Source organism: Oncorhynchus nerka, linkage group LG11 (assembly GCF_034236695.1).
Source record: "Oncorhynchus nerka isolate Pitt River linkage group LG11, Oner_Uvic_2.0, whole genome shotgun sequence".
Lineage (NCBI taxonomy): Eukaryota > Metazoa > Chordata > Actinopteri > Salmoniformes > Salmonidae > Oncorhynchus > Oncorhynchus nerka.
This window is the reverse complement of record NC_088406.1, coordinates 58267964-58278251: the sequence shown is the minus strand read 5'-3', so window position 1 is coordinate 58278251 and position 10288 is coordinate 58267964. Positions and strand designations below refer to the sequence as shown.

Below are 10288 nucleotides of genomic sequence, written 5' to 3'. Positions count from 1 at the left end.
ACTGAAGGCTAACTTCAAGTGCAGCGGTTTCTGATAGCAAGTATTATATTCCATTCTGTAGCACTTTCTGTCCATTGATGAACATAGGGTGTCCATCAACTCTGTCACATGTCCAGTGGTTACATTTGCTTCTCTCTGGCGGCTGGCTGTAGACCCTTACACAGGAGTATAATCTTTGAGGCTGTCACATAGCTGAAAAGAGAGAACACTAACTTATTAGTTCAGGTTCATGTTTTGTCTACTGATACTACATTCTCATCTACTGCTCATATACTTATATAATACTGGATTAAATAATGATGTAGTAATAACTGCTTACTGTACCTCTCTCCCCTGATCTCCACAGTGACCTGCTCAAAGGGTTCCAGGACTCTGCACACCTCCCATTCCTCTTGGGTCAGAGCATCAGGAGGTATATTGACAATGGCCAGGGTAGAGATGATGGCGTCCTTAGACTCAAGAAACCGCTTCAACATATAACATGTTGAATTCCACCTTGGAGTGCAGTCTTGTTTAGGCCTCAGCACCTACTGTGCTCCTGTGGAAGTTTTCCACAGCTGCTTTCACTTTGTCTACAGTGGGCTTCATCACCTTCAGAGCATCTCTTACAATCAGGTTGATTGTGTGGGCAAGACATGGATGATGGGTCCATTTTAACGGCTTTGATTATGTTAGCTGCATTGTCGCTAACACAACAGACCACTTTTCCATCTAACTTGCCATTCTCTGGCCACTCTCAACAGTTCCTCTACCAAGTTCTCTGAGGTTTGTCTGTCGTTGAACTCAAAGCAGTCCAGAAGACAGCTAGACATCTAAAAATCTTCAATGAAGTGACATGTAACCGACATGTAAGAAGTGGTTACCCTTGATGTCCAGCAGTCAGTGGTAAGGCAAACTGCAGTAGCTTTTTCGACTCTTTCCCGCACTGAAGCCTGTGTGCCCTCGTACAGTTGTGGAATAAGTGAGTTTGAAAGAGTTTTCCTGCTTGGAATTGTGTACATTGGATTTAGGCTATTGCTATAATTTCTAAAACCTCTGTCCTCCACGATCGAAAATGGCTGGAAATCGGTGGCAATCATCTTAGTCAATGCCCATATCAATTTGGCTACAGACATAGACTTTGGCATAAACTGGTCCACAGGAGACTGCGTTGCTGTGGGTCACGGAGTAGGCCTACTTGACTGAGTGGATACATCTCAACACTATCACTAGCAGGCCCACTAGTTTCTCGAAGCTCCCGCAACACCTAGCTTCAAAGTTGGGTGCACAGTTCACATTTACCGGTGTAGGTTGTTCGTAGAACCAGCTTTATATGATATTTTGTTTTGGCAAATTCTACACTGTGCTCTAACATTGTCTACATTACTAAAATGCATCCAAATGGTACTCTGCTTCCGATTCATTTTCCAGCTGTTGTTTTCACAGCTGTCCTTCCTCTCTCTCCTCAGCTGCTCAGCCGTGTGACGGTGAGTGAGCTGGCTCGGCCCTCCCTCACGCATCTTTGGGTCATTGGTTGACACTGCGTTTCTGATTGACAAGAACAACAGGTGAGGCTGTTAGTCTGAGCAGACAGTCAGAACGAATGTGAGCATTTAGGCCTATATTATTTTATTTCTTTTTCGTTCTTTGAATGAGTTAATTATATTAATTTAAATCTTTTGATTATTCATATATTATTTTTGTTATATTTTTATAAATAGATTTGGCTCTTCTGATATGGAGCCGGCTCCGAACGTTCACCTACAATAGCCAGCTCTTAGAGCCGACTTGTTCGCGAACGACCCATGACTATTATTTTGTGACTACAATTCTTTCCTCGTGAACGAGAACACTGAAAGAAATGTCTAAACTACGGTCATTGCATGTATTTTTAAATGAGTGTTTAAAGGCGGCTACTTTGGAGATGTTTGGTGCAGCTGAGAATGGTCGTGGAGTACCAGGACAAGAATGATCGGGTAAGGAGACTGGTGCAGATCACACCGGAAATAAAACTATGTAGAATAGGTTTGTGAATCTAGATCTACTAATAGCTAGCTATATATACACACTGACTATACTCGTTATAGCTAATTAACTAGCTAGGATTATTACTAATGTTGCTGGGTTCTGTATCGTTTTTAGATTTGAGTGCGTCTGATTGATTAAAACGTTGTTTGTCACAACTATGTGCACGCAGGCATGTCTAGGGCTATAGATCACATCTGCCCCCCCCAGAATACTTGGCGATTGTCGCCTGTGCAAAAAAGCGATACAACTCAACCTGTAAATTGAAGGCCCATGTCTGACTGTCACGGCGGGAAACCAAGCACCTGTACCGTTTTTGACAAAACCTTCAAATGCAAAGGAGATTTGTTCAGATACATGAGGATTCACACAGTGGATAATTAATTTAGCTGTGGTGACAGTGTTAGGGTTGCGTCAATCGAATCTGGTATCAGGATAAATATGACAATGAGTCACCGCATTGTATGCTATATATTTTTTATTAGCTAAGCAGTAATTGGTAAATGCAATTTTCGTATATACGGGCTCTCTGTCACACCTCGCAGGTCAAAACAGAGAACTGACTTGTTCCTGACAAAGATTTTATAATATACTCCTGATAGAAGTAGTTCCTGCTTGTCAGAGTAGAGACTGGGCGTGGTTTAGACTCACCCAGCCTATCGTTGATTGTTGGCGCAGAGCTGGTCCCAGCCCCCGGGCACTCCAGCGGTCAGTCGTTGTAGTTGTGTAGAATACACAGTTATCAGGCACCGTTTGTTCTCGCAACACTACGTTCTGAATGTGCCCCCCAACTCATTGCACAGTTCCTGTCTTCATGTTATTCTGTATTTTTCCATCATGAGAAAGGCCTATGGTCCTGAAACTGTTAACAATGTCTCAAGCCATATATGTTGCATAACACATACATCCACACAAGCCAACAGCAAATAATATTCCATCACATATGATATGGTAAGGGCTATAGTGTATAACACAGAACCTCACAACAGCGAGGAGAGCTTCGGTCACAAGCAAACCTTAAACTTCCTTAAACTGACTCACACAGGAGAGAAATAATTTAGCTGTGGTGACTGTGGGAAAAGCTTCAGTTATAAGTGGGACCTAACGAAGCATATCCCAGAAATGTTACATAAGCACAAAAAGCTTCTCTCTCAAATGTTGTTAGTGAGTATTTCTCCTTTGCCAAGATCATCCTACCACCTGACAGGTGTGGCATATCATGAAGCTGATTAAATGTCATGATCATTACACAGGTGCACCTTGTGCTGGGGACAATAAAAGGCCACTCTAAAAGGTACAGATTTGTCACAGATTTGAGGGAGCCTACAATTGTCATGCTGAATGCAGGAATGTACACCAGAGCTGTTGCCAGATAATTGAATGTGTATTTATGTCTGTAATAAAGCCTTTTTGTAGGTAAAACTAATTCCGATTGGATGGGCCTTGCTCTCCAGTGGGTGGGCCAGTCACCCAAGTAGGTGGGCCAATGCCCTCCCAGGCCCACCCATGGCTGCGCCCCTGCCCAGTCATGTGAAATCCAGAGATTAGGGCCTAATGAAATCATTTAAATTGACTGATTTCCTTATGAACTGTAACTCAGGGAAATTGTTGCATGTTGCGGTTACATTTTTGTTCAGTATAGATGTGGAGACTGGGAAAAATGTACTCTCAACTTGTCCTTTAACAGGCATACAGTATACTGACTCACACAGGAGAGAATCCATTTAGCTGTGGTAACTGTGGTAAAATATTAAATAAATAAATAACTAATTATATACAGACTCACACGGGATAAATAACATTGCTGCGGTAAAATATTCATTCAAAAGTTTCCTACTGAGGTGAATAATTTCCACAAAGGAAGAAAAAAAGATGAGGACATATCTTCTATCCGAAGATGGTAATGAAGAGGCAGGATGGAAAGCAAAGCAACTTTTAATGTTCTATGTAAGCCTAAAAACAGTTTGATTTAAGTTAAATGATGAGGTAATGGTTCATCTGGGATTGGTACATCCATTTTTGGACTATTAAATTAATGATTATATATACATAATATATGTATATATTAATGATATGTTGTTTTTATTTTATATAACTTTATATAAGAAATGCTATTGTCTTACCCCATCAAATATAAGCATGCTTGTGCTTCTAGTTCTGACAATGCAGTAATATCCAAAGAGTAATCTAACCTAACAATTGTTGTGAAATTGTTAGGTTAGATTACTCGTTGGATATTACTGCATTGTCGGAACTAGAAGCACAAGCATTTTGCTACACTCGCATTAACATCTGCTAACCATGTGTATGTGACAAATAAAATTGTATTTATTTTGATTTTATGTTTTACTCCATTGTTAATGCTGTAATTTAACCATACACTGTATGGCTTTCATCAAAACATGGCTAAAACTATAATGTTGATCTCCTGGATGGTCAGTACTTGCATTCTTAGCTCAGTATTTGAATTTGAGAGTGGTTACATTTCTTCAGCTTAGCTGTTTACCAACAAAAGTGGTGGGGTGGCAGATTTGTTGCTCTTTCAATCCCTGATTGCCCCTTTAAATTGTAATAATAATGTTAATCACAGGTCTGCTGTTGAGTCTATTGATGTTTTCAGGTTATTAGAAACAGTTTCCTGGTCTTTTGTTTTGGAATGTCTCTCAAGGTGATGAGAGAATGTTCAGACTGATATTATTGATATTATACTTTAGTCTCTATTTTATGTTCAGTTTACTGCAGCTTAGAGAATAGAGAGAATGTATGGGACAGGGACTGAATGTTCCATACATTTTCTTTTGGTTTGTAAGCTTCAGAAGGTAATGGAAAATTTGTGGGCATATTCACACCAGTCCAAAGGCATTGCAGTGGTCAGGAGTCGCCTGTGTTACAATGTGGTCTTTCAAAATGTGTAGAATTGCAGGAAATGAACTCTAAAACATATATTTTTTTTTATCTCCACTCACATTGGGGCCGCTAAAATGTTTTGCTCACAGGGTGCCACCTGTGTGTGTGCTACACACACACACACAAAACATTGTTAGCCATATTAAAATCACACAATTACTTTTTTTGAAACACTTGTTTTAGAAATAATTGTGTTTGATTTAGTATATGGTAGATAATTGTACAATTTTTCCATCATTTTGCCTTTTTTATTCATTTACACAGTTTCCAAAAAAACTCTTATTCTGAAGGATAAAAAAAAATCCTGTCGTCACTAGTTACCACATCCACAAAGATATTTGTTTTAGTTGAGAAAACGATAGCAGAGATTCAGGACGTAGTTTTTCGTTCAAAAGAAGAAAACCACAGTCTACAAAGGCTACTTGACATAAATCTACTCAAATGCGGATCAGGTTTGTTACCCACTACGTTTGTCTATTCAAACTTTATTATAGGAATCTCAACCTGTAAGGTAGTCTATAATTAAAGAGCTACAATCTGGTATTCAATGATAGGCCTATCAATATAATAAAACTGTAGGGTATATTTTGGGTTATGATCAGGCTTTGACGATAGGGTAAAACGTTTGAGTTTAGCTCATTAGCCATTCAATTTAAGGAGATGTTAGATAAGAATCAATCGGTACACAGTGCACTCCGTTACAGTATGCGTATTTGGACACTTATCTAATAAATCAGTTTTGATTTGAGATCAAATGATGAATATGGGGCAACAATACAGAATGGCACTTTTTTATTTAAGGTTAATTTCATGCATATGTTTCACCATTTAGAAATTAAAGCACCTCCCCCATTTTAAGTAATCATACGTATTTGGACAAATTAACTAAGAGATTGAATAGAGGTTTTGTATACATTTAAGCCAGTAGTTCTGAAAGTAGTGCCCAAAAGCCTAAAAGGGTCCCTGAACCACTGATTGTTCTCCAACCCCTGTAGCTGTAGTAAAAAAAAAAAAAAAATTAAACTGTGGTGTCCTTGGCCCACCCTCCAACCTCACTGGACAATACTGGGCCAACCTGACCCCATCTCCCACTTTAAACTTGCAACCTCATGAGACATCATTCAACCTGCCAATCAACATTCTCCATCATGTTCGATAGACGCAGGCTAGTTCTCGTTGTTGCAAGCATGGTCTCATCAGACTAGTATGGCAAACAAATCAAGTGATTGTGATAATGTAATTTTATACAATATTTTGAGAGAGCATGCAATTGGTATGCTGACTGCTGAAATATCCACCAGAGCTGTTGAGACAGAATTTAATGTTCATTTCACTACAATAAGCCGCCTCCAACGTCGTTTTAGGGAATTTGGCAGCATGTCCAACCGGCCTCACAACTGCAGATCACGTGTAACTACGCCAGCCCAGGACCTCCACATCTGGCTTCTTCACCTGCGGGATCGTCTGAGACCAGCCACTCAGACAGCTGAGGAATCTGTGCATTTGCACAACCAAATTTCTGCACAAACTGTCAGAAACCATCTCAGGGAAGCTCATCTGCGTGCTCGTTGTCCTCACAGCAGTTCGGCATCGTAACTGACTTGTTTCAAATTTGAGAGAAATAAGCTTTGTGCATATGGAACGTTTCTGGGATATATTATTTAAACTCAGGACCAACACTACATGCTGCGTTTATATTTTTGTTCAGTGTATTTTCAATGTTATCAAAATAACTAAAGTGCATGCAGCCAGGCAATCCCGGTTGCTTCAGAGCGTGCGTTCACTACATGAGACAGGAATGAGTGTGCCGATCTTCTGCACTAAATTATGCCATGTTAGAATGTAAGGATTCTGTGCCTTTCTCTGGCTCTGAGAGCACATGTGAACTAAACTTTTTCACAGACATCAAAGTGTTCTCCTGATATGGCATTGTTGTGGACTTTGAACATTCACTTTTGTTGTTTTTCCTATGAAAAAAAGTGTGATTGAGAGAATCTGAAACCTAGAAAAACAAAACTGAGAAAATGGAATTGGGCAAAAAATAATAGATTTTATAGGGCCCTAACCATGTAGAAACCTAATATTCCAAATATTTGCATTTTATAATAAACATATCTTTACAGGGTAGTTAGTTTCTAGGCCACAGCATGTGCTTCAGAAGTAGCTCAAGTTCATATAGGCCCAATATAGGCTATATCTCAATCGATTTAAAAAATCCTATTTTCTGGTGGTCCTCAATGTTATGTTGTGCTCCTAACTTTTTAAGTTGGGAGAACCTTGTGCTTCCAATGAAAACATGCCATTTATAGCCCAAATTAGATGTTTAACTTCACTGTCCAAATACAGTGTATATCAGTGTATATTAGCAGTGTATATCAATAATTAAAATGACCATAAACAAATTCCTAAATCCCAGATTGTAGCTCAGCATTGAGGTTTTGTTTAATCCTTTCCTCCAGAACTCCAGCAGTTCACCCTCTCTGTCTCTGAAGTGGAGGTACCCCCTGAGCAGGAGAAGAGCCCCAGTCTGGGGCAGGAAGACACAGATCCCACACAGATAAAAGAGGAACAGGGGGAACTCAGGCCCAGTCAAGAGGAAGAGCAGAACCCACATACCGTAGAGTTTATATTCACTCCTGTCCTTGTGAAAAGTCATTGTGATGAGGACCCAACTCAGCCCTCACATCTCTATCAAGCCCCAAAGGAAAGCAACCGAGAGGGTGACACTCTGCCCAATACTACAACTGAACAGAACAAAACAGAACCGGATGGAGAAGACTACAGAAAATGCGAACCAGTATTTCTCAGACCCTCTCTGCAGTAAATCCAGACTGTTCTGAGGATCAGAGTGCGAACTCTGAAAGTGTCCATAGTATTAAAAATGCAGGATCTCCTTCAGGTTTTAATCCAGTCAAATCAAAGAGAAAACGGATTGTAAAAATACAACATTCCTGTATTAATACTAAGGTTAGAAAATCTATAGAGTTATCTAAAGTGAAAACACCCAGTCAAAGTAATGCTGCTGTTTCTTGTTGTAAGGTGTGTGGCAAGTCTTTTCTTTATATGGGTTCATTAATGAAACATGTGAAAACTCATGTAAAAGATCAAGAACATCTTTGTGGAGTGTGTGGAATGTGTTTTCAGTCACAACAAAGTATGACAGATCACCACCAAACTCACATCGGAGCTAGGTTTTCTTGTCAGGTTTGTAGTAAATGTTTCACTACGGAATATGATATGTCAGTGCACATGAGGATCCACACAGATGAGAAACAATATCAATGCTCTGATTGTGGCAAAAGCTACACTCAGTTTGGATATCTACAAGTACACATGAGGAGCCACACAGGGGAGAAACCTCCATACCCCTGCCCTGATTGTGACAAAGGATTCCACCGAAGTGACCATCTAAAGAGACACATTAGGAGCCACACAGAAGAGAAGCTATACCAGTGCCGTGATTGTGGCAAAGGATTTAGCACTGCTAGCAATCTGAAAACCCACCCTAAAGATCCACATAGGGGATAAGTCATACCACTGTCGTGAATGTGACAAACAATTAATTTCCAATGGTGAACTAAAAAGGCCATAAGGATTCTCACAGGGGAGAAATCATTCCGCTGCCCTGATTGTGGAACAGGCTTCAGTCAGAATCACCATCTGAAAAGACACATGGGGAACCACACTAGGGAGAAAGCAAAGGGTTATTCCAGAAAGCAAGATTAATGTGTTACCAAGCTTTTACCAAGCTTACTTTAGTCAGATCTCAAATCAACTCAGAATTTCCCGCTCCAGAGAAGTATGTCACGAAGCAGGATAGGGGATTTAGCAAGCAAACTTTGGTAAACATTTAAATTAAACTCAGAATAACCTTTTGGGGGGTCGTGTTGAGGACCAATTAATTCCGTTTTTATGTCTAGAAAGGAGTGTGCAATTACATCCCCTTCCAATGGATTGTTTTTGTTTGTTGTAAGGGGCAATATGGTATTGGAAACATCCATTTTAGGACTTTCACATTTGTGATATATTGACTCTTAAAAAAAAAAAAAAAGTTGCCTCATGAACTTAACTTCAACTGAGCTTAGTTCAACTTTAGAACCCAAAATCTAATCCATTGTTTGTAAAAATAATTAAAAATAAAATGTATATTGAACAAAAATATAAATGCAACATGCAACAATTTCAAAGACTTTACTGTTACTGTTCATAGAAGGAAATCAGTCAATTGAAATAAATAAATTAGGCCCTAATCTATGGATTTCACGACTGGGCAGGGGTGCAGCTATGGGTGGGGAGCCAGGCCCAGCCAATCAGAATTAGTTTTTCAGCCACAAAAATGCTTTTTTACAAAGACTCCTGAGCACTTGTGGGATCCTCAAATGATCCCACAGGTGAAGAAGCCAGATGTGGAGCTCCTGGGCTGGCGTGGTTACAAGTTGTTTTCGTTGATAGGTCGGTTGAATTTACTGCCAATTCTCTAAAACGATGTTATGGCATATGGTAGAGAAATGAACATATTAAATTCTCAGGCAACAGCTTTGTTGGACATTCCTGCAGTCAGCATGCCAATTGCACACTCCCTCAAAACCTGAGACATCTGTGGCATTGTGTTGTGTGACAAAACTGCCCATTTTAGTGGCCTAATATTGGCCCCAGCACAAGTTGCACCTGTGTAATGATCATGCTGTTTTAATCAGCTTCTTGATATGCCACACCTGTCAGGTGGAGGAATTGATTATCTTGGCAAAGGAGAAATGCTCACTAACAGGGATGTTATTTTTGAAAAAAATCTGAGAGATATAAGCTTTTTGTGCATATGAAACATTTCTGGGGTCTTTTATTTCAGCTCATGAAAAATGAGACCAATACTTTACATGTTGCATTTATATTTTTGTTCGGTATATTTGTAAACAAACTCCATGAATTTGAAAGTGCAATTGCTCTAGCCCTATCCCTCAGCTGTTTACCAAAAATAATGGTGGGATGACCCCTTTGTTGTTGTTTAAATCCCAAATTGCCCCTGGGTTAAATCCAATTGTCGCAATCAAAATGTTTATTTAGATTTAGTAGAATATTAAGGCCATTCATTGATGGCTGAAATGTCATGTTTGTAACTTGTAAAAAATAATAAAACGTCAAGCTTTTGAGCTACATGGTTCTTGTCTGTTGTCTTCAAATGTTCTTCTGATTTGATTGTAAATGAGAACTTGTTCTCAACTAGCCTACCTGGTTAAATAAAGGTTAAATAAAAATGATTTGGGGCTGCACAGGCAGCATTTAACACTTTCAGCCATGGTAATATTTCAAAATCATATTCAATCAAATAAAACCTATTTACAATAATATAACATATTAAAATTGCTTTTACCACATTCAT

The 10288-nt window shown here is 39.3% G+C and overlaps 1 pseudogene; it reads left to right on the top strand.

Moving 5' to 3' along the window:
- Positions 1-5212: 5212 nt before the first annotated feature.
- Positions 5213-10069, top strand: LOC135573885 (zinc finger protein OZF-like; annotated as a pseudogene).
- Positions 10070-10288: the final 219 nt, after the last annotated feature.